This window comes from Ranitomeya imitator, chromosome 4 (assembly GCF_032444005.1).
Source record: "Ranitomeya imitator isolate aRanImi1 chromosome 4, aRanImi1.pri, whole genome shotgun sequence".
Taxonomy (NCBI): Eukaryota; Metazoa; Chordata; class Amphibia; order Anura; family Dendrobatidae; genus Ranitomeya; species Ranitomeya imitator.
This window is the reverse complement of record NC_091285.1, coordinates 554,117,139-554,141,935: the sequence shown is the minus strand read 5'-3', so window position 1 is coordinate 554,141,935 and position 24,797 is coordinate 554,117,139.

The window sequence follows — 24,797 nt, the reverse complement described above, 5'->3', positions numbered from 1 at the left end:
GAGACACAGTCCATTTCAACTTTCAAATGAACAACTTTACTGGTTTCCTTACACAGCAACATCCATATTCATTACAGCATCATCAACAGGTTCCATTATGCACACTTCTTCCTCTTTCTCTGTGCTCCTTCCTTTGTTGCATGCAGGGCCGCCATCAGGGCATTACAGGCATCACTGCCGTATGGGGCCCGGTGATGAGGAGCAAAAAGGGGGGCCCGAGCGAGCACGCTGGCAGCCGGTCTGGTCCGCTCTCTGCTCGGGCCCCCCCTGACATTTTTATTCAGGCTGCGGCTGCCAGTGCCACTGTGCTGTGCCTGTCTGTAAATGAGCCTTGTACCTTTAAGGCGGCCGGGCCCGCGGTGCATCATGGGCCCGCCCGCCGCAAGTTAGTGACGTCACACGCTGCCCTGCTCCACTTCCTCATTCCAGGACCAGAGCAGAGCAGCGTGCGGCGGTGTGACACCACGTGGACGGCGGAGGGAGCAGAGAAGAGGCAGCGGGGGACCACCGGACGACGAGGGACCCGGCGGAGGAGAAGAGGCAAGCGCCGGCAGCAGCGGGGGACCGGCAGAGGAGAAGAGGCAAGCGCCGGCGGCAGCGGGGGACCGGCGGAGGAGAAGAGGCAAGCGCCGGCGGCAGCGGGGGACCGGCAGAGGAGAAGAGGCAGCGGGGGACCGGCGGTCAGCGGAGGACCAGTCAGACGGCGGAGGAGAAGAGGCAGGCGGGGGAGGGGGCAGTAAAGCTGGACACAGGGGGGGGGCAGAAAGCTGGACACAGGGGAGGGGCAGAAAGCTGGACACAGGGGGGGCAGAAAGCTGGACACAGGGGGGGGCAGAGTGCTGGACAGAGATGGGGCAGAGTGCTGGACAGAGATGGGGCAGAGTGCTGAACACAGATGGGGCAGAGTGCTGGACAGAGGTGGGGCAGAGTGCTGGACAGAGGTGGGGCAGAGTGCTGGACAGAGGTGGGGCAGAGTGCTGGACAGAGGTGGCGCAGAGTGCTGGACACAGGTGGGGCAGGATTAGACACAGATGGGGCAGAGTGCTGGACACAGATGGGGCAGAGTGCTGGACACAGATGGGGCAGAGTGCTGGACACAGATGGGGCAGAGTGCTGGACACAGATGGGGCAGAGTGCTGAACACAGATGGGGCAGAGTGCTGGACACAGATGGGGCAGGATTGGAGACAGATGGGGCAGGATGGATACGATGGAGACAGATGGGGCAGGATGGGGAGATCATATGGGGCAGAATGGATACTCATGAGGGCAGGATGGGAGAACATATGGCTGGAGCCTGGAATGAGACACACGGGGGCTAGGATGGCGAATATTACCATAGGGGCTAATTAAGGGATATTATTATTGCAGTGATGTATTTATTTTATTTTTGAGTATACTGTTTTAAATGGGGGGGCGGTCCTGTTACTGTGTAGAGTGATACTATGTTGCCTTCTTCATGTGGTGTAATGTAGAAGTTGGGAAAATTAAGTAATGTGTTCTACAAGCGGAACTCGAGATAACTGTTTTATTTCCTGCAGAGACGAGTCCTGGCTGGATGAAGTGATGGCGGTCTGTGCTGGATGAAAGATGAAGGACTTCACCTAGAGACGTCACTGGTGAGTCAGTGTTATCTATACACTGACACTATACACTGTATACTATATACAGAGGTCCTGTGTACAATGTCACCAGTGATCACTGTATTACCTTTACATTATATACAGAGCTCCTGTGTGTAATGTCACCGGTGATCACTGTATTACCTGTACACAGACACTGCTTACTAATTACAGATCTCCTGTGCATAATGGCACTGCTGGTGATAGTATTGTGGTTTTTTTTTTTATTACTGATCAGTATTGTAGTATTCAGTCATTGGTGGTAATATGTGGTCTGGTCATGGTGTAGCGGTATTTGTTCCTTGTATTTTATATTATTCGATCACTGTGGTGGTAATATGTCATCTGGTCATAGTGCTGTGGTATTTGTTCCTTGTATGTAGTATTATAGGTCATTTTAAAAATTTAAAAATAAATAAAAATATACCTAAATTGTATTGCATATTTTAACAAACATTTAGTAGGTTACAGTAGAGTAGGGCCCAGCCAAAAGTGTCTACCGTGTTATGGTGGCGGCTTAAAAAATCTTTTGGCCAAAACAAAAGCTGCCGGCTATATGTGTGATCTGGTGATGGGAACTGTTAATGTATGATAGGTGAGAAGTGGAGATTTTCCAAGAGAGAGCGGTGGGACTGTGGACAGTTCGTGGGGTGGAGCCTGGAGGCGGGGCTGGGGTGGAGCCTGGGCGGAGTCTCAAGGGGGCCCCGAAAATTTTGCCAGTATGGGGCCCCGAAATTTCTAGTGGCAGCCCTGGTTGCATGGCACGTGCATGGGATGGACCATACCATACGGTTCCTCAGCCTCTTCCCGGTCCAGACTTACTTTGCTCGGGGTTCCCTCAGCCTTTTCACACCAGATCTGAGGGCATCAGCCCATGCTATAAGTTGCCACATGGTGAGCGACCTGCCCTTCTGCACTGCCGTGATGTTCCTTTCAGCTCCAGTTCTCACTACTGCTGTACTGCTGCTGTTCTGTTCTAGCGATACTGGATGGCTGGGCTCCAACTTAGAATGTTACGTGGTCACTGTTTCTATCCTGGGTTCTATAGTCCATCCAGATGGCTTGGGCACCCTTTCTCGACTGACTTTTGGAGGAAGTCCTCCCTCCCTTAACTGTAGCCGACTCCTCCTATAGTAAGTATAGTATGTACAGTGTATGAGTTAACTAGAGTCTGTCAGCATTCCATCTTGAGGACTACATGGGTACTGCACTTTCCCTATGTAAGAACTATCATACATAGCAAGACAAATGTATATATTTACACCAATATAGTCAAAGGAGGATATTTAACATTAAAGAAGGGAGTGGAGTATTACACGATCCCTGTATACCCCTTACATACTCAATGTGTGAACGTAGCCTAACACTTAAGATTCATTGTACTTATATGAGCACAGTGGCTCCCTGTTATCTATTTTGGTTGCATATTGTTGTACCAGAATGATGAATGAGGTTGTATCTGCAGCTGCATATTTCTATTGTCAAGGATAAAGTCTGTGGTAAATACACATTTCCCAGCACAATTTGGCACACTTTTGTATGTTTGTAAGCAGCTATATTAAAATGCAACCATTAAAAACCGAATGGATGCACAAAGTAAAATATGTTTTGCATTTGCATCCCTTAGTAAAACATATACTGCTTTCATTGACCAATTCTCCACCTGGCTTCTTCACTTTCTCTCTGCTGATGTCCCCACCATCATCATGGGTGACTTTAATATTCCTACTGACACCTGCCAGCCAGCAGCCTCCAAACTCCTGTCCCTTACTTCATCCTTTGGATTTACTCAGTGGTCCTCCACCGCCGCCCACACAGATGGACATACACTAGACCTCATCTTCACCCGCCTCTGTTTCCTATCTAACCTCACAACCTCTCCCTCCCCCTATCTGACCACCATCTACTCACCTTCTCATCCTTGTCCTCCTCATACACCCTCCATGTTGAGCCACTAGCACATCCTTGCAGAAACCTCGCACACCTAGACATTCACAGACTCTCTGACTCTCTTCTACCTCTGTCCTCCATATCTTCAATCCACGACATGGACAGCGATACCGCATTCTATAACGCCACCCTCACATGAGCCATAGATTCAGTCGCCCCTCTCATGCATGGCAAAGTGCGACGAATCAATAGGCAACCCTGGCACAACAATCTCACCAAAAAACTTTGACAAACATCCAGGGTTGCAGAGCAGCATTGGAAGAAAACACGCCTGCCAGACGACATCACTGCTTTCAAACAAGCTACACTTGCCTTCAAAATAGCCCTCACCTCTGCTAAACAGATCTATTTCACAAACCTTGTATCTTCATTATCCTACAACCCAAAACAACTGTTCAGCACATTCAACTCTTCTCTGCCCACCACTGCCACCTCCAACTCCCCTCATCTCTTTCGAGGACTTTGCCACCTACTTCAAAAATAAGATCGACCAAACAAGGCAATCTTTTACTGTTCCACCACCCCAACCACTCCATATACCAGACCTCTGCCCTTCCCTAATAACCTCCCTCTCCAACATCACTGAAGGAGAGCTTACTTACCTCCTTTCCAAATCACACCTCACCGCTTGTGCACTTGACCCCATCCTTTCCAACCTGCTCCCCAAACTCACTAACACGCTGATTCCAGCCCTAACTCTTCAGTCTATCACTATCTTCTGGTATCTTCCCCTCTGCCCTCTAACATGCCACCATCACACCCACCCTCAAAAAAGACAAACCTTGACACAAGTGCTATGCCCAGCTATCGCCCCATATCACTGCTCCCGTTTGCTTCAAAACTCATTGAGCAGCATGTCCATGCTCAACTTTCCTCCCACCTTTCATCTAACTCTCTCCTTGACAACCTCCAATCTGGCTTCCGCCCCCACCACTCCACCGAAACTGCATTGACCAAAATTACTAATGACTTACTCACAGCCAAAGCCAACAGACAGTACTCCATCCTCCTCCTTCTCGACCTGTTCTCTGCCTTCGACACAGTCAACCACTGCCATCTGCTACAGATTCTTTCTTTCCTTGGCATCAAAGACTGTACCCTGTCCTGGATTGCCTAATACCTTTCTGACCGCACATTTAGCGTTTCCAACTCCCACACTACCTCCTCATCCCGCCCTCTCTCTGTTGGTGTCCCTCAAGGCTCTTTCCTGGGGCGGCTACTTTTTTTCATCTATACCCTTGGCCTAGGACAACGCATAAAGTCCTTTGGCTTCCACTATCACCTGTATGCTGATGACACTCAGATCTACCTCTCTGGTCCAGATGTAACCTCCCTGCTGTCCAGAATCCCGGAGTGTCTATCAACCATATCCTCCTTCACCTCTCGATTCCTAAAACTCAGTGTAGACCAAACCGAACTCATCATCTTTCCTCCATCTCCATATCTCTCCTACCCGATCCCTCTTTTATGGTAAATGGCATCACGCTCTCTCTCGCACCTGTAATCCGCTGCCTTGGAGTAACTCTCGACTCTGCCCTGTCCTTCAAACCACACGTCCAAACTCTTGCCACCTCCTGTCGCCTCCAACTGAAAAATATTGCCAGAATCCGTTCCTTCCTCAGCCCTCAATCTACTGAAACTCTTGTGCATGCCCTCATCATCTCCCGCCTCGACTACTGCAACACCCACCTCTGTGGCCTCCCCACTAGCTCTCCTGCACCACTCCAGTCAGTCCCCAACTCTGCTGGCCGCCTAATCCACCTCTCTCCTCACTACTCCCCTGTTTTTCCCCTCTGTAAATCCCTCCACTGGCTCCCAATTCCCCAGCAAATCCAGTTCAATTTACTAACACTGATCTACAAAGCCATCCACAACCTGTCCACTCCCGATATCTCTGAACTAATCTCCCAATATCTTCTCTCACGCAATCTTCGATCCTCCCAAGACCTCCTACTCTCCACCACACTTATTTGCTCCTCACACAACCGCCTCCAAGATTTCTTCCGAATATCCTCTGGAATTCCACACCTCAACACGTCTGATTATCCACTACCCTCGGATCCTTCAGACGGAACCTGAAAACCCATCTCTTCAGGAAAGCCTACAGCCTGCAATAACCATTCTGCTGCCTCAACACCACTTGAGCTGCCGCCTCACCACCACCAGAACTGCTGCACCCCCGACCTTCTGTCTCTTCCCCATTATCCCGTAGAATGTAAGTCCGCAAGGACAGGGTCCCCTCTGTACCAGTCTATCATTGTAAATTCGTTCACTGTACGAGGGGCGATCCAAAAGTAATGATAATCGGTTATTTCTTTTGCACACAGAAATTAAAATAAAATCTTTTCTTCTCTCTTAGGTACCCACTAGTCCAGGAAAAAAAAATCACTTAAATAGACCACGATTCCCGGGAGCTACATTCATTTGAATATGAACTGCCGAGGAGTGAACATCAAAGTGGATAAAAACGAGCTCAGAGCTGTCATCAAATACCTCTGCTTGAAAGAAATGACTACCAAAGACATACACAGCGACTTGGTGGAAACATTGGGGGACTCTTCTCCTCCATATTCCACAGTTGCATGCTGGGCCAAGGAATTTAAGCTGGGAAGAACAGCTTCAACAAAAAAGTTGAAGCTGAAGTCACAGGGATCTCATATGGCAGTATTCAAAGAATTGCATATGAGAAAGGTCTCCGTGCGTTGGGTGCCAAAAATGTTAACCGACGAGCAAAAGAAGAAACGAGTTGACATTTCAATAGCAAATCTCGAAAAGTTCCAAGCAGACAAGGAAAATTTTTTGTCACGTTTTTTGACCATGGACAAGACCTGGATCCACCACTTTGATACCGAAACTAAACAACAATCGATGACGTGGAAACGAGCCGACGAACCGACGCCGAAGAAATTCAAAGGGTCAAGCTCAGCAGGGAAGGTTGTGGCGTCCGTTTTTTGGGACGCTGAAGGAATTATTATGGTGGACTATTTGGAGAAGGGAGCCACTATTACGGGCTCCTACTACGCAGAACAAATAAGATTGCTGGAGGCTATCAAGGAGAAAAGGCGCAGCAAACTGCGGGCTGGAGTGCTGTTTCACCAAGATAACGCACCGGCTCACAAAGCTGCAGTTGCCATGGCTACCATTCAAGAAGCGGGCTTTGAACTGGTGGAACACCCCCCCTATTGGCCAGATCTAGCCCCCCAGTGACTTCTTTCTCTTTCCTCGGCTCAAGGAACACCTCCTGGGCAAGAAATTTGATGACAATAGCGACGTGATAACCGCTGTTGGGGATTTTTTTGAGGGTCAAGATCAAGAATTTTTTCTAAGGGAATTCTAAGTTTAGAAAAGAGATGGACTAAATGTATAGACTTGTTAGGAGACTATGTAAAAAAAATAAAAAATTTTTTTGACTATATTCATTGTGTTTAGTATTGATTATCATTACTTTTGGATCGCCCCTCGTAAACGATATCTATAACTCTGTTTTTACCCCTTTCTCATGTACAGCACCATGGAATTAATGGTGCTATATAAATAAATAACAATAATAATAAATATGCAATGGCTTCACTTGCATCTACCTGTAGTTATTTTCAAACTGAAAAAATGGCCTTTGTAAACCTGGTGTCCACCTGCAAAGTTTTAGTTACTACCAACAGCAATAGAATAGAGTTAGCTGTTATACACGACTAGATGGTGGCCCGATTCTAACGCAGCGCGTGTTCTAGAATATATATGACAGTAAACGTAAACGCAGCATATAACAGCCCACGTAGCATATAGCACAGCCACATAGTATATAACACAGCCACATAGCCTATAGCACAGCCACGTAGCAAATAGCACAGCCACGTAGTATATCACACAGCCCATGTAGCATATAACAGCCCACGTAGTATATAGCACAGCCACGTAGCATATAGCACAGCCACGTAGCATATAACAGCTCACGTAGTACATAGCACAGCCACGTAGCATATAGCACAGCCACGTAGCATACAACACAGCCCACGTAGCATATAGCACAGCCACGTAGCATATAGCACAGCCATGTAGTATCTAACACAGCCCACGTAGCATATAACACAGCCCACATAGTATATAGTACAGTCCACGCAGTATATAACACAGCCACGTAGTATATAGCACAGCCACGTAGTATATAGTACAGTCCATGTAGTATATAACACAGCCCACATAGTATATAGCAGTCTACGTACTATATAGCACAATCCACGTAATATATAGCACAGCCACATAGTATATAGCACAGCCACGTAGCATATAGCACAGCCACGTAGTATATAACACAGCCCATGTAGCATATAACAGCCCAAGTAGTATATAGCACAGCCACGTAGCATATAGTACAGACACGTAGCATATAACAGCCCACGTAGTATGTAGCCACATAGCATAACACAACCCACACAGCATATAGCACAGCCACATAGCATATAGCACAGCCATGTAGTATCTAACACAGCCCACGTAGCATATAACACAGCCCACGTAGTATATAGTTCAGTCCACATAGTATATAGCACAATCCACATAGTATATAGTACAGTCCACGCAGTATATAACACAGCCACGTAGTATATAGCACAGCCACGTAGTATATAATACAGTCCACGTAGTATATTACACAGCCCATGTACTATATAGCACAGTCCACGTAGTATATAGCACAATCCACATAGTATATAGCACAGTGCACGTAGTATATAGCGCAGCCACATAGTATATAGCACAGGCACAGCCCAAGTAGTATATAGCACAGCCACGGAGTATATAACACAGCTCACGTAGTATATAGCACAGCCCACGTAGTATATAGCAGTGTGGGCACCATATCCCTTTTTAAAAAATTATTAAAATAAAAAATAGTTATATACTCACCTTCCGGCGGCCCCCAGATCTAGCCCAGGAGTTAGCGGGATTTTCGTTACAAACAGATGGAAATGGACCTTAGACAATTATATATATAGATTTTGCACTCCGGATCGACACCAAAAAACTAGAACAATGTTTATAAGGCCTGAGGGAAGAAATCAGACATCTTATAATACTGACAGCTTGTCTGGGTTCACAAGACCGTACAAAGCATTGTGAGTTTCATCCAGAAAACTCGGGCGATTTTTTTTCTCCCTTGTCATCCATATACAGTCCATTTTTTTTTTTACAGCAGCAGCTATTAATCATTTACAGGACCATTTACAGTTTCCTATGTTACAGAATAGCAATGTATCCATAAAAAACAGATGCGTCTATGGCATCTCTTTTCTTTAGGGCACCCAGAGACTTGAATGGACAAGTCTCATTCAACACATAGAAGAAACCAGTGCATGGTGCATTTTTTTTTCATATGGATTTGGGGAGTAAAGAAAATCTCCTATCTGCACTCCTGCATTGAAAAATATTGATCCCAGTGGTGTCTGTGTTCTGCCTGTTTTTAATGGACAGCTCTCGAACCGAAAATACAATGGTGAGAACAAGCCCCTTTGGGGGACTTCTGTTAGAGAGTTTAGGGATGTTCATATCCATTTGAATGTAACAGAAGTGACATTTCAAAATCCACAATCCATGTTTTGGCAAGGCTGAGAAATAACAACAAATTCTTAGTTTGTAACACATATATCTATAATAAACATAGTATTTTTCTGTGTGTTCTTTGAGGAAAACTCTAGATTTTAGGCAACAATGTATGTGTAATGCAAGAGTATTAAAAATAACAGCAATTATGCCAACAGGAAAATATGGCGCAGCCACATGAAAGGACAAGCGTGCTATTTTAGAACTTGTTTTATGAGCTGTGTCATGTAGATGATTGTTTAATACTTTACACCACTGAAATATGCCATAAACCATCTTTAAATGAAAGCCATGTGAAGACGTCTGTCTCTGGAACAATCACTCATTTGTCTTGGTACAATTGTTTTCTATAGAAACTTATAATTGTTGTGACATTATGTGTGAATCAGCATGACATGTCTGTCTCATTCCTATATATTGTGTTAGTTATTAAATCCTCTCATTGGCAGACTGTAAAAAAACCTGTCATCAGGTTTTTTGCTGCCTCATATGACAGCAGCATGATGTAGGGGCAGAGACGCTGATTCTAGTGATGGGCCACTTACTGGGCTTCTTGCTGCAATTTTGATAAAATCTGCTGCAGTTCTAGAAGTTCTCTGAATCCTAAGCTCTGTGTAATACACTCACACTCACAACTGTGTACTGTGCATAGATAGAAAGCTGGGGATCCCTTTGAAATTTTGTTAAGCAGCAGAGGGAAAGTGGACAGCCGTTTGGGCTTATGTTTATAGCCTGGAAAGGAGGTAACAAAAATGGAGCTTCCTAGGCTATTAATATCAGCTCGCAGCTGTAGACTTAGCATTTACTCGTTATTAAAATGGGTGACCATAAAGAAGAAAGCGGATTGGCACATACCGTCCTGTGCAACAAAATCCTTTATTGTGGCATCATCATACCAACAGCAGGCAGATAAAACAGTGGAGCAAATACAGACGACGATCATTTCACATTTACATTGCGCTTCAACAGGTCATAAGTAGGACAGAGCTCACAGAATATTTATAAGCAGCCATTGCCCTTGTCCCCCCCACCATCAGGTGAAAGCATATCATTAATTGTGATCAAGTGAAAATCAGATCCATGCAATACAAAAAATACTGTTAAAACAAATAAAAACAAGTCACAAAAACACAGCCATGTCGAGTTTGTCATTAAAGCCTGATGGACCTTGAGCACGGGTCCGAATAATCCATCTAGCCTCCTTTCTTAATAATTATAATTTATTGAGGTCACCTCCTTGCGCAGGCATTTTAACGGTTTCAATCCCTGCAAATGGGTGACCCCCCCCAAAAAAAAATGGTGTGGGGCCCGCCTATAATTAATAACCAGCAAAGGCTAGGCAGACAGCTGAGGGTTGATATTAATAGGTTAGGAAGGGGCCATGGATATTGGCCCCCTTCCATACTAAAAACATCAGCTCTCAGCTGACACAGAAAAGGCGCATCCATAAGATGACATCAAGCATAGGGGTTTGTAATGAGGCGCGTCTATAAGATGCCCCCATTACTAACCCCATAGTCACATTTTAAATAAAAAGCACCCCGAATAAAGTCCTTTATTTGAAATAAAGACTCTGCCACTTTTTTAATTAAGAACCAGGAATTGAATCTCGAGAGAGATAATTTGCATATTCCTTGTGCATTCTGTGAAGAGTAAAGAGTAGCCGCGAGTCTGAGAGTCTTTGGGTGTAGCTCTATTGAGCTGCTTGGAGGAAATCGTCAAACCAAATATTTACGGCTGTTCCACAGAAATTCATTTTGTTCACCATGGAGAAGGAGATTACCCATATGATATTCTGCAATGTGTGCTATATGTTTACAGACTTGCCAGAGGAAAAGACAAACATTACTTGTCAGAAATGCACTCTGTTAGAGGAAAAAGTGCAAAGTCTTCAGGAGAGAATAGCTACGCTAAAGTTCAGCAAAGAAAATGAGGATTCCCTTGACTGCGCAGAATAATCTATTCAGAATGTTGCAAAAGAAGAACTTTTCAGTGTTCCTGCGGAAGCTCGAAGAAATAACTGTTCAGAATGTTCGAAGAGAAGCAACTTTCAAGGTACCTGCAGAAGAGAAATGGAAGCTTATGACCAAAAGAAACAGGAGGATGAGGAGGCAGCCAGAACCCATACCACTGAGAACCGCTGCCAGGTTTTCACCCAGGACAAATATGAAGATGTAAATCAAAAAAGTGGTTTGCCCACAAAGAACACCCCAGTAAGAAATCAGAAGCCTTTTGAAGGGAGAAAAGGAAGCGCTGTGGAGAAGAAGAAAAGAAGAGTGGTGGTCGTGGAGGATTCCCTACTGAGAGGAACAGACGCCAGCTTTCTGCCGACTGGACATTATCTCACGAGAAGTGTGCTATCTTCCAGGTACCCAAATGACAGATTGGTCTGATAGGGTATCAAGACTCTTCAGTGCTACAGACCACTGTTAGTGATGAGCGAATATACTCGTTACTCGAGATTTCTCGAGCATGCTCAGGGGTCCTCCGAGTATTTTTAAGTGCTCGGATATTTAGTTTTTATTGCCGCAGCTGAATGATTTACATCTGTTAGCCAGTGTAAGTACATGTGGGGGTTGCCTGGTTGCTAGGGAATCTCCGAGCACTAAAAAATACTCGGAGGACCCCCGAGCATGCTCGACAAATCTCGAATAACGACTACTGTATATACTCGAGTATAAGCCGACCCCCAATTTTGCCACAAAAAACTGGGAAAACTTAATAACTCGAGTATAAGCCTAGGGTGGGAAATGCAGCAGCAGTAAATGTCAAAAGTAAAAATAGATACCAATAAAAGTAAAATTAATTGAGACATCAGTAGGTTAAGGTTTTTGAATAACCATATGAAATCAGGAGCCCCATATAATGCTCCATAAAGTTCATTATGGCCCCATAAGATGCTCCATATTAAAATATGCCCCATATAATCCTGCATAAAGGTTAATAATGGCCCCATAAGATGCTCTATAGACATATTTGCCCAATATAATGCTGCGCAAATGCTGATTATGGCCCCATAAGATGCTCCATAAAGATATTTGCACCATATAGTGCTGCACAAACGTTGATTATGGCCCCATACAGACACTTGCCCCATATAGTGCTGCACAAAAGTTATGGCCCCATATAGTGCTGCACAAACGTTATGGCCCCATATAGTGCTGCACAAACGTTATGGCCCCTTATAGTGCTGCACAAACGTTATGGCCCCATATAGTGCTGCACAAACGTTATGGCCCCATACAGTGCTGCACAAACATTATGGCCCCATATAGTGCTGCACAAACGTCATGGCCCCTTATAGTGCTTGCACAAACGTTATGGCCCCATATAGTGCTGCACAAATGTTATGGCCCCATACAGTGCTGCACAAACATTATGGCCCCATATAGTGCTGCACAAACGTTATGGCCCCATATAGTGCTGCACAAACGTTATGGCCCCATATAGTGCTGCACAAATGTTATGGCCCCATACAGTGCTGCACAAACGTTATGGCCCCTTATAGTGCTGGACAAACGTTATGGCCCCTTATAGTGCTGCACAAACGTTATGGCCCCATATAGTGCTGCACAAACGTTATGGCCCCATACAGTGCTGCACAAACATTATGGCCCCATATAGTGCTGCACAAACGTTATGGCCCCTTATAGTGCTGCACAAACGTTATGGCCCCATATAGTGCTGCACAAACGTTATGGCCCCATATAGTGTTGCATAAATGTTATGGCCCCATACAGTGCTGCACAAACGTTATGGCCCTTTATAGTGCTGCACAAACATTATGGCCCGTTATAGTGCTGCACAAACGTTATGGCCCCATATAGTGCTGCACAAACGTTATGGCCCCATACAGTGCTGCACAAACATTATGACCCTATATAGTGCTGCACAAACGTTATGGCCCCATATAGTGCTGCACAAACGTTATGGCCCCTTATAGTGCTGCACAAACATTATGGCCCCATATAGTGCTGCACAAACGTTATGGCCCTATAGATGCTCCATACAGACACTTGCCCCATTTGCTGTGATAAAAAAAAATCACATACTCACCACTCCTTTGCTCAGGCCCCCGGCGCTTTCAATATTCATGTGCTCATCGTTCCGGCACCGCTCCATCTTCTGCACTGACGGTCAGGCTGAGGGCACGAACTAACTACGTCACCGCGCCCTCTGACCTGAGCGCCACTGCTGAAGATGGAGCAGCGCCGGTACGGGGAGCAAGTGACTATCGTGCAGTGCTCCCCTCCCCGTTATACTTACCTGCTCCTGGCGCTGTGCAGTCGCTGCTTCCCCAGCGCTGCAGTTTCTTCCTGTAGTGAGCGGTCACCGTTACCGCTCATTACAGTAATGAATATGCGGCTCCACCTCCATGGGAGGTGGAGCCGCATATTCATTACTGTAATGAGCGGTACTATGTGACCGCTCAGTACAGGAGGAAGCTGCCGGCGCCGGGGAAGCCAGGGACCTGCAGGGGCCGCGCTAGGAGCAGGTAAGTATAATTAGACAGCCCCCACTCCCCCTCACCTGCCGACCCCTGGGTATGACTCGAGTATAAGCCGAGAGGGGGACTTTCAGCCCAAAAAAGTGGGCTGAAAATCTCGGCTTATACTCGAGTATATACGGTATATTTGCTCATCACTAACCACTATCCACATCCACTAATTCATGTAGGAACAAATGACACAGCAAAAAGGACCTGGAAACTATATGCAGAGACTTTGAAGACCAAGGCTGGAAAGTGAAGGAACTGGAAGCGCAGGTCGTCTTCTCATCCATCCTCTCATTGGATGGACATGGGCCAAGGAGATTGAAAGGATGCTACAGGTGAGCAACTGGCTACAATGATGGTGACTTGAGCAATATTTTGGGTTTCTTGTCCATGGAGTGAATTACCTGTATGATGGACTACTTACTAGAGATGAATTGCATCTTACGAAATCAGGAAAACACCTATTTCATAAACACCTTGTTACACTCATCCAGAGAGCTTTATACTAGAGCAATATGGGATGGGAGCTATACGGCCAGGAAAAAATATACAGCAAATGAAATCTTTTGAGAACCCTGCTATTAGAAGTTTAAATAAAGAACAAAAACAACAACTCTGAGTGAAAATACATGAGCAAGAGAAACCGACTACAAACTGAAATGTGTCTATACAGCGCATGGGAAGCAAGCAAGAAGAATTGGAGCTGCTAACACAGGAAGAGAGGTATGATGTCATAAGCATCACTGAAACTTGGTGGGATGATACACATACCGTATATACTCGAGTATAAGCCGAGATTTTCAGCCCGCTTTTTTGGGCTGAAAGTCCCCCTCTCGGCTTATACTCGAGTCATACCCAGGGGTCGGCAGGGGAGGGGGAGCGGGGCCTGTCTAATAATACTCACCTACTCCTGGCGCGGTCCCTGCAGGTCCCTGGCTTCCTCAGCGCCGGCAGCTTTTTCCTGTACTGAGCGGTCACATGGTACCGCTCATTACAGTAATGAATATGTGGCCCCACCTCCCATAGAGGTGGAGCTGCATATTCATTACTGTAATGAGCGGTAACGGTGACCGCTCAGTACAGGATGAAGCTGTGGCGTCGGGGAAGCCAGGGACCTGCACAGCACAAGGACCAGGTGAGTATATCGGGCAGGGGAGCGCTGCGCGATATTCACCTGCTCCTCATTCCGGCGCCGCTCTGTCTTCAGCTGTGTCGCTCAGGTCAGAGGGCGCAGTGACGTGGTTAGTGCGCGCCCTCTGCTGAATGTCAGTGCTGAACATGGAGTGGCGCCGAAACGAGGAGCAGGTGACTATTGAAAGTGCCGGGGGCCTGAGCGATGGAGAGGTGAGTATGTGATTTTTTTTTTTTTTATCGCAGCAACATCAAATGGGGCAAGTGTTTTGTATGGAGCATCTATGGGGCCATAATGTTTGTGCAGCACTATATGGGGCCATAACATTTGTGCAGCACTATATGGAGCCATAACGTTTGTGCAACACTATATGGGGCCATAACATTTGTGCATCACTATATGTGGCCATAACGTTTATGCAGCACTATATGGGGCCATAACGTTTGTGCAGCACTATATGGGGCCATAAAGTTTGTGCAGCACTATATGGGGCCATAACGTTTGTGCAGCACTATATGTGGCCATAACGTTTGTGCAGCACTATATGGGGCCATAACGTTTCTGCAGCACTATATGGGGCCATAACGTTTCTGCAGCACTATATGGGGCCATAAAGTTTGTGCAGCACTATATGGGGCAAGTGTTTTGTATGGAGCATCTATGGGGCCATAACGTTTGTGCAGCACTATATGGGGCAAGTGTTTGTATGGAGCATCTATGGGGCCATAACATTTGTGCAGCACTATAAGGGGCCATAATGTTTGTGCAGCACTATATGGGGCCATAAAGTTTGTGCAGCACTATATGGGGCCATAACGTTTGTGCAGCACTATATGGGGCCATAACGTTTGTGCAGCACTATATGAGGCCATAACGTTTGTGCAGCACTATATGGGGCAAGTGTTTGTATGGAGCATCTATGGGGCCATAACGTTTGTGCAGCACTATATGGGGCCATAACATTTGTGCAGCACTATATGGGGCAAGTGTTTGTATGGAGCATCTATGGGGCCATAACGTTTGTGCAGCACTATATGGGGCCATAACATTTGTGCAGCACTATATGGGGCAAGTGTCTGTATGGGGCCATAATTAACGTTTGTGGAGCATTACGGTATATGGGGCAAGTGTCTGTATGGAGCATCTTATGGGGCCATAATCAAGGATTGTGCAGCACTATATGGGGCAAATATCTTTATAGAGCATCTTATGGGGCCATAATCAGCATTTGTGCAGCATTATATGGGGCATATTTTAATATGGAGCATCTTATGGGACCATCATAAACTTTATGGAGCATTATATGGGGCTACTGATTCAATATGGATATTCAAAAACACTTAACCTACTGATGTCTCAATTAATTTTACATTTATTGGTATCTATTTTTACTTTTGACATTTACCGGTAGCTGCTGCATTTCCCACCCTAGGCGTTTATTCGAGTCATTAAGTTTTCCCAGTTTTTTGTGGCAAAATTAGGGGGGTCGGCTTATACTCGGGTCGGCTTATACTCGAGTATATACAGTAATTGGAATACAAACTTTGAAGGCTACAACTTATTTATTAATAACCTGATTAACAAGAAGGGAGGAGGTTTTGCATTGTATGTTAGGATAACGTATCTCTCCACAGAGACCCAAGCTTCAGAGAATGGTAGGTCTGAAGAAACTGTTTGGGTAAGAATCCAAGGAAAGGAGAACAGAAAGGACACTATTGTAGGTGTTTAATATAGGCCACCTCGAGAGACAGAATATATGGATGAACTCTTTTTATATCAGATGTTCTCAAAAAAGTATGACATAGTGATCATGGGATATTTTAACTATCCAGATATTTGCTGGGAACCACTTTCAGGCAAAAGTAATGGGTCCAGAGAATTCTTATCTTCTCTTGCTGACAACTTCATCATTCAAAAGGTAGAAGAGAGAACAAGAGGATCTACAATCTTGAATCTAAATCTTACCAACAGGAAGGAAATGGTTGAGGAAGTAAAGGTGACTGGGAATTTAGGAGGCAGCTAATCATGCTATTGTAAACAGGTTGCGGGATGCAGTGATGGACAGGAGACAGAACAAGGGTTAACAAGTTTAACAATTTAATTTAACAGAGTATAAGCTCCTCGCAGAGAGATTAAGAGTTAAAGCGTTAATGCAGGAAACAAAACACAGGGTAAAGGATGCAGAATAGCAGCAGTCCAATTGTTCAAATTTATCATGTTCTTTAGGATCCTCCTCAACTGAGGTCACAGGGGTTGTAGTGCCGGCAACAACCGGGGAATTGTCTAGAGATGGAGTCCTTTAACCCCTTAGCGACCGCCGATACGCCTTTTAACGGCGGCCGCTAAGGGTACTTAAACCACAGCGCCGTTAATTAACAGCGCTGTGGAAAAAGTAAATAGCGCCCCCCAGAGGCCGATTTTCTCTGGGGTCTTGGCTGCCGGGGGTAGCCGAGACCCAAGAGAACATGATTCAGGGAGGTTTTTAACCCACCCCGCATTTGCGATCGCCGGTAATTAACCGTTTACCGGCGATCGCAAAAAAAAAAAAAAAAACGCGATCTCTTTTTAATTTCTCTGTCCTCCGATGTGATCGCACATCAGAGGACAGAGAAAAGGGGTCCCAGGTGGCCCCCCAATACTCACCTATCTCCCCCGATGCTCCTCGTGTCTCCCGGTGGGCGCCGTCATCTTCAAAATGGCGGGCGCATGCGCAGTGCGCCCGCCGGCGGGCACCGGGAGAATCTTTGGGGTCTCGGCTGCCGGGGGTAGCTGAGACCCCAAAGAGCATGATCGGGGTCGGTTTTACCGACCCCTGTTTTGCGACTGCCGGTAATTAACTGTTTACCGGCGACCGCAAAAAAAAAAAAAAAAAGTAAAGTGTAATTCTCTGTCCTCTGATGTGATCGCACATCAGAGGACAGAGAAATAGGGGGATTCGGGGACCCTACAATAGTCATCTGTGTCCCTGGATCCTCTTGCTGCTCCTCCTGGCCGCCGGCAGAAGAAAATGGCGGGCGCATGCCCAGTGCGCCCGCCATCTGTCTCCATCTGCCGGCCGGCAGGAGAACAGCAGTTGGGGCTAAAATTAGGGTTAGGGGTAGGGTTAGGAGTAGGGTTAGGGGTAGGGTTAGGTTAGGGGTAGGGTTAGGGGTAGGGTTAGGGCTAGGGTTAGGGCTAGGGTTGGGGCTAAATTTAGGGTTAGGGTTGGGGCTAAATTTAGGGTTAGGCTTCTTTCACACTTACGTCGGTACGGGGCCCGACAATGCGTCGGCCCGACATACCGACGCACGTTGTGAAAATTGTGCACAACGTGGGCAGCAGCTGTAGTTTTTCAAAGCATCCGCTGCCCAATCTCTGTCCTGGGGAGGAGGGGGCGGAGTTACGGCCACGCATGTGCGGTCAGAAATGGCGGATGCGACGTACAAAAAAACGTTTCATTGAACGTTTTTTTGTGCCGACGCTCCGCCAAAACACAACTTATCCAGTGCACGACGGACGCGACGTGTGGCCATCCGTCACGATCCGTCGGCAATACAAGTCTATGGGCAAAAAACGCATCCTGCGGGCACATTTGCAGGATCCGTTTCTTGTCCAAAACGACGGATTGCGATGGAATGCCAAACGACGCAAGTGTGAAAGTAGCCTTAGGGCTAGGGTTAGGGTTGGGGCTAAAGTTAGGGCTAGGGTTGGGGCTAAAGTTAGGGTTAGAGCTGGGATTAGGGTTAGGGTTTGGATTAGGGTTGGTATTAGGGTTAGGGTTGGCATTAGGGTTACGCTTGGGATTAGGGTTAGGTTTGGGATTAGGGTTAAGGTTAGGGTTGTGATTAGGGGTGTATTGGGATTAGGGTTAGGTTTGAGGTTAGGGTTGAGATTAGGATTAGGGGTGTGTTGGATTTAGGGTTTTGATTAGGGTTATGGTTAGGGTTGACATTAGGGTTGTTTTGGGGTAAGGGTTGTGATTATGGTTAGGGTTAGTGATTAGGATTATGGATCAGGTTGGGATTAGGGTTAGGGGTGTGTTGGGGTTAGGGTTGGAGCTAGAATTGGGGGGTTTCCACTGTTTAGGTACATCAGGGGGTCTCCAAACACGACAGCCAATTTTGCGCTCAAAAAGTCAAATGGTGCTCCCTCCCTTCTGAGCTCTGCCGTGCGCCCAAACAGTGGGTTACCCCCACATATGGGGCATCAGCGTACTCGGGATAAATTGGACAACAACTTCTGGGGTCCAATTTCTCTTGTTACCCTTGTGAAAATAAAAACTTGGGGGCTACAATATCTTTTTTGTGAAAAAAAAAATATTTTTTATTTTCACGACTCTGCATTCTAAACTTCTGTGAAGCACTTGGGCATTCAAAGTTCTCACCACACATCTAGATAAGTTCCTTGGGGGGTCTAGTTTCCAAAATGGGGTCACTTGTGGGGGGTTACTACAGTTTAGGTATATCAGGGGCTCTGCAATCGCAACATAATGCCTACAGACCATTCTATCAAAGTCTGCTTTCCAAAAAGGCGCTCCTTCCCTTCCGAGCTCTGCCGTGCGCCCAAACAGTGGTTTACCCCCACATATGGCGCATCAGCGTACTCGGGATAAATTGGACAACAACTATTGCAGTCCAATTTCTCCTGTTACCCTTGTGAAAATAAAAACTTGGAGGCTACAATATCTTTTTTGTGGAAAAAAAAATATTTTTTATTTTCACGACTGCATTCTAAACTTCTGTGAAGCACTTGGGCATTCAAAGTTCTCACCACACATCTAGATAAGTTCCTTGGGGGGTCTAGTTTCCAAAATGGGGTCACTTGTGGGGGGTTACTACAGTTTAGGTACATCAGGGGCTCTGCAATCGCAACATAATGCCCACAGACCATTCTATCAAAGTCTGCATTCCAAAAAGGCGCTCCTTACCTTCCGAGCTCTGCCGTGCGCCCAAACAGTGGTTTACCCCCACATATGGCGCATCAGCGTACTCGGGATAAATTGGACAACAACTATGGCAGTCCAATTTCTCCTGTTACCCTTGTGAAAATAAAAACTTGGGGGCTACAATATCTTTTTTGTGGAAAAAAAAATATTTTTTATTTTCACGACTCTGCATTCTAAACTTCTGTGAAGCACTTGGGCATTCAAAGTTCTCACCACACATCTAGATAAGTTCCTTGGGGGGTCTAGTTTCCAAAATGGGGTCACTTGTGGAGGGTTTCTACTGGTTAGGTACATCAGGGGCTCTGCAAACGCAACATAATACCCGCAGACCATTCTATCAAAGTCTGCATTCCAAAACGGCGCTCCTTCCTTCCGAGCTCTGCCGTGCGCCCAAACAGTGGTTTACCCCCACATATGGGGTACCAGCATACTCAGGACAAATTGGACAACAACTTTTGGGGTCCAATTTCTCTTGTTACCCTTTCGAAAATAATAACTTGGGGGCTAAAAAATCTTTTTTGAGGAAAAAATTTTTTTTTTTTATTTTCACGGCTCTGCATTATAAACTTCTGTGAAGCACTTGGGCATTCAAGGTTCTCACCACACATCTAGATAAGTTCCATGGGGGGTCTAGTTTCCAAAATGGGGTCACTTGTGGGGGATTTCTACTGTTTAGACACATCAGGGGCTCTCCAAACGCGACATGGCGTCCGATCTCAATTCCAGCCAATTCTACATTGAAAAAGTAAAACGGCACTCTTTCTCTTCCAAGCTCTGCGGTGCGCCCAAACAGTGGTTTACCCCCACATATTGGATATCGACGTACTCAGGAGAAATTGCACAACAACTTTAGTGGTCTAATTTCTCCTGTTACCCTTGTGAAAATAAAAATTTGTGGGCAAAAAGATCATTTTTGTAGAAAAAATGCAATTTTTTTTTTCACGGCTCTACGTTATAAACTTCTGTGAAGCACATGGGGGTTCAAAGTGCTCGCCACACATCTAGATAAGTTCCTTAAGGGGTCTAGTTTCCAAAATGGTGTCACTTGTGGGGAGTTTCCACTGTTTAGGCACATCAGGGGCTCTCCAAACGCGACATGGCGTCCAATCTCAATTCCAGCCAATTCTACATTGAAAAAGTAAAACGGCACTCCTTCTCTTCCAAGCTCTGCGGTGCGCCCTAACAGTGGTTTACCCCCACATATTGGGTATCAGCGTACTCAGGAGAAATTGCACAACAACTTTTGTCGTCTAATTTCTCCTGTTACCCTTGTGAAAATAAAAATTTGTGGGCAAAGAGATCATTTTTGTAGAAAAAATGCGATTTTTTTTTTCACGGCTCTACATTATAAACTTCTGTGAAGCACATGGGGGTTCAAAGTGCTCACCACACATCTAGATATGTTCCTTAAGGGGTCTAGTTTCCAAAATGGTGTCACTTGTGGGGAGTTTCCACTGTTTAGGCACATCAGGGGCTCTCTAAACGTGACATGGCGTCCGATCTCAATTCCAGCCAATTCTGCATTGAAAAAGTCAAACGGCGCTCCTTCACTTCTAAGTTCTGCGGTGCGCCCAAAAAGTGGTTTACCCCCACATATAGGGTATTGGCTTATTCAGGAGAAATTGCATAACAAAATTTATGGTTACATTTCTGTTTTTACACTTGTGAAAATAAAAAAAATGGTTCTGAATTAAGATGTTTGCAAAAAAAAGTTAAATGTTCATTTTTTCCTTCCACATTGTTTCAGTTCCTGTGAAGCACGTAAAGGGTTAATAAACTTCTTGAATGTGGTTTTGAAAACCTTGAGGGGTGTAGTTTTTAGAATGGTGTCACACTTCATTATTTTCTATCATATAGACCCCTCAAAATGACTTCAAATGTGATGTGGTCCCTAAAAAAAAATGGTGTTGTAAAAATGAGAAATTGCTGGTCAACTTTTAACCCTTATAACTCCCTAACAAAAAAAAAATTTTGTTTCCAAAATTGTGCTGATGTAAAGTAGACATGTGGGAAATATTATTTATTAACTATTTTTCGTGACATATCTCTCTGATTTAAGGGCATAAAAATACAAATTTGAAAATTGTAAAATTTTAAAAATTTTCGCCATATATCCGTTTTTTACATAAATAATCGCAAGTAATATCGAAGAAATGTTACCACTAACATGAAGTACAATATGTCACGAAAAAACAATCTCAGAATCAGCGGGATCCGTTGAAGCGTTCCAGAGTTATAACCTCATAAATTGACAGTGGTCAGAATTGCAAAAATTGGCCTGGTCATTAAGTACCAAATTGGCTCTGTCACTAAGGGGTTAAACGACGATCCGTCTTCTGGCAGCGGTGATCGGTCTCCAGTACCTTCCGCTGAGCCCCCAGTGTGGCCAAAGTAAAGAGGGCCGCAGTTCTTCCAGGCACAATCGTGGGCTGAAGTACAGCAACTGACGAGGCAGGCCGTGGGTGCTTTTCCAGCATCCGTTTTTCTCCCTTCCACACGTGCGCAATAGTCTCGGTCACGGCACACACGGAGCTTCTCTCTCCAACGGTCCTGTTAACGACATCGGGAGCCATCAGGCACGACTGACTGCAACGCCGGCACTCAGGGACGGAGCACATTGCACATCCTGCTGTACGCTGCTAGTTTGCGCCAAACTGCCATCCGCCGTGTGCGTTTTTGCTTGTACCTGGCTTCTCTTACCCGGGTCATGAGGTTGGTCCGGTCTCTCATCTCTTCCCAAAGGCAACATGGGAGGTAGCCTCAACAGTTCTGGACCTGGCTCAGTACAGGTACCAGCAGCCTGGTCCACCTCCTTACACTATCCTCAAATTTTGGATTACTAGAGGAAGAAGACCAGTGAGGACTCAGATTTTAAATGGCTGACTGTTCTAAAGGACAGGAACGTCCAAGAAGGATGAGAGACTTTGCTAAATTAAATTCTCACTGTACAATCAGTAAAAATCCCAAGACGAAGGAAGAATTGGATGCATTGAAAGAGACCAGGATGGATGAACACAGAACTTAATCACTTGTTAAAAAGGAAAAATAAATATATACTAAATGGAAAGAGGAGGGCATATCTAAAGAAGAATATAATGCTGTTTGCAGGGAATGCAGGTCAAGTGTTAGAAGAGCTAAAGCCAGTAATGAAGTTAGGCTTTCAAGGGAGACCAAATATAGAAAGATAAGGATTTTGGAGGTATGTCAAAAGAAAAAGAAAAGTCAAAGATGCCAAAAGATTTTTACAGGATAAAAAGGGTGAAGTGGTAAAAAGTGATGTTGAGAAGGCCGAATTTTTATATTCCTCACCTCTCTGACAAGAAAATAATCCATTTGTCCAATTACGAGTCTAAACTCTGCTACATGTATTAACCAGGCTGAACGTTGGCATGATGCGAGCGCCCAGCCTTGCAGCCAGCAGTCACTGAGCTGCTTGTCATAGCGCAGCATCATTGCCTCGCTGTGTAGTGAAAATGTCACCGCTAGCATGAGAACTTTCTCATGCCCTAGCACCCTGGACAAGTGAGGGATATGGTTGTTTATTATTTTAATTACTTTCTTCTGGACATGGTATTCAGTGGGTTAGGCGTCAAGGTGAGTATATATTTGCTTTTTTATTTTTAATTAAAAAAAGGTGTTAATTTCTTTATTTCTAATAAAAGATTTTATTCAGGGTGTTTTTTATTCACAATATGACAGTGGGGTTAGTAATATGGGCGTCATATAGATGCCTCTCCATTACTAACCCCTGGGCTTGATGTCAGTTGCCAATATAAAGCTGACATCAACCCCAACGCTATTACCCCACTTGCCAACGTATCGGGGCAAGTGGGAAGAGCGAAGTCGTAGCACCAGAACTGCCACATCTTTTCTGTGATGGCTGATACCTGATGTTTTTAACCTGGGAGGGGGCCAATATCCATGGCCCCTTCCTATTCTATTAATAACGGCCCGCAGCTGTCTGCCTAGCCTTTGCTGGTTATTAATTATATGTGACCCTACATCATTTTTTTGGGGGTCCCCCACTTTAATAATCAGTAAAGGTTAAGTATACAGCTGTGAACTGATATTAATAGCCTGGGAAGGTCCATGTTTATTACGCCCTTCCTAAGCTATAAAATTCAGCCCCCAGCTGTCCTCTTTCCCTCTGCTGGTTAACAAAATTTTGGAGACCCCATTGAATTTTTTTCTTTATTTCATTGACTTATTATTTAAATACATGTACAGTAACATACACACGCACTGTACTAAGTATATATGTCACTCATATATTTCTATCTATGTATTGAAGAATATTTACTTTGAAAACTAACTTTAAAGACAGATAATTACTCTATGTAAATGTTAATATTGCATTGCAAACGGATCACATACACATGTCATTCAGATATCATATGGATGCTAGGTGAGAAAAAGTGCATTGTACTAACATGAAAATCACATGCCATTTACATGCCACTTGTCCCACTTTTCTGGATCAACATCAGATCGAATTTTTAAACTCTAGTGTGACTCCAGCCTAAGTGTTATTATTTTACTGGGGATTAACATTGGCATTGTCCGAGTACTGGACAACGACACCTTTGAGCAACTGCAAACATTGTACACAGCTCAGTGTTCACTGAGTCTGAGCCTACATTTTTTTACACTCTGCACCCCATCTTGACTGAAAAAAACAGAAACATAGAAATTTTTACAAATTTCATAAGAAAAACTGAAATATCACATGGTCATAAGTATTCAGAACCCTTTGCTCAGACACTCATATTTAAGTCACATGCTGTCCTTTTCCTTGTGATCCTCCTTGAGATAGTTCTACTCCTTCATTGGAGGCCATCTGTGTTTAATTAAACTGATAGGACTTGATTTGGAAAGGCACACACCTATCTATATAAGACAGCTCACAGTACCTGTTCGACCAAATGAGAATCATGAACTGACCAAGGCGCTCAGAGACAGAATTGTGGCAAGGCACAGATCTGGCCAAGGTTACAATATAATTTCTGCAGTACTCAAGGTTCCTAGGAGCACAGTGGCCTCCATAGTCCTTAAATGGAACAAGTTTGGGACCATCAGAAGT